The sequence below is a fragment of the Galeopterus variegatus genome, unplaced genomic scaffold (genome assembly GCF_000696425.1).
Source record: "Galeopterus variegatus unplaced genomic scaffold, G_variegatus-3.0.2 Scaffold5889, whole genome shotgun sequence".
NCBI lineage: Eukaryota > Metazoa > Chordata > Mammalia > Dermoptera > Cynocephalidae > Galeopterus > Galeopterus variegatus.
Genome location: NW_007732000.1, coordinates 110,334 through 111,296, shown reverse-complemented (window position 1 = coordinate 111,296; position 963 = coordinate 110,334).

The window sequence follows — 963 nt, the reverse complement described above, 5'->3', positions numbered from 1 at the left end:
TCCTCCCCTAAGCAAGAGGCCATTTCCAGACTTGTTTGGGAAGAAAGCTGATATTTCGTACCTTAGTGTGTTTAAAGTGTATGCCTTGATTGTTCTCTAGGGATGCTATTTTAGTAAGACTCGTAGAAGTCGGGCTCTTTAATTGGAGGTAACAGAAACCATCTTGTGCTGGCCTTAGCCACAGAGGGGAATTTATTATAAGGATAAAGGAACATCTCATGGAAGCAAGGAGAGGAGTGTGCCAGGCCTCAGGAAGGCACTGGCACTAGCGAGCTGCCAGGGCATCTCCACCACGTCTCATCTCTGCAGCTTTGCGAGTATGCTGCTTCTGTCTCTCTGCTAATGGCTTTCACTGCCTGTCTGCAAGGAGAAACGCTGTTACTCAGAGGGCAGCACTCATCACTTCCACTCAAGAGACTAGCTAAATGACAGTGTCGTTTAGTATCGATTCTCAGGAAAAGGAATCCAATTGGTCAGATCCCAGCAGCGATGGCCAATGGCAATAGCTAATGGCCCAGTGGCTGTCCACTCAACCAAGGTTTCTAGATCTGGCTAATAGAGTCACTGTAAGAGACATTTATTTTTTTTTAAAATACAGACTCAGGCTCCACTCTAGAGTCTCTTAGAGTGGGCCCTGAGACTCTGCATGAAAAATTCCTCAAGAGATTCTAATGATAAGTTAGATTTGAGAGCCACTGAAACACAAGCATTTGGTGTCCATGAATGTTTCTACTAGGGTCCACTGACAGACTGCATTCTAAGCTGTGTAATATTTGTGGAGGCTATTACTGTAAAGCTGGAGGAAGCAGTTCATTTCAGTGCAAATATACATGAGCAGAATGGGGAACTCCCTACCCTGCAGAGCACTTGCTGCAGAACCAGTCTAGTGGAAATCTGAGAGGCCGGCTCAGAGCTGGCTCTAATATTACTACTGCCCTTAAAGTCCTCATGGTCAGAACTCTT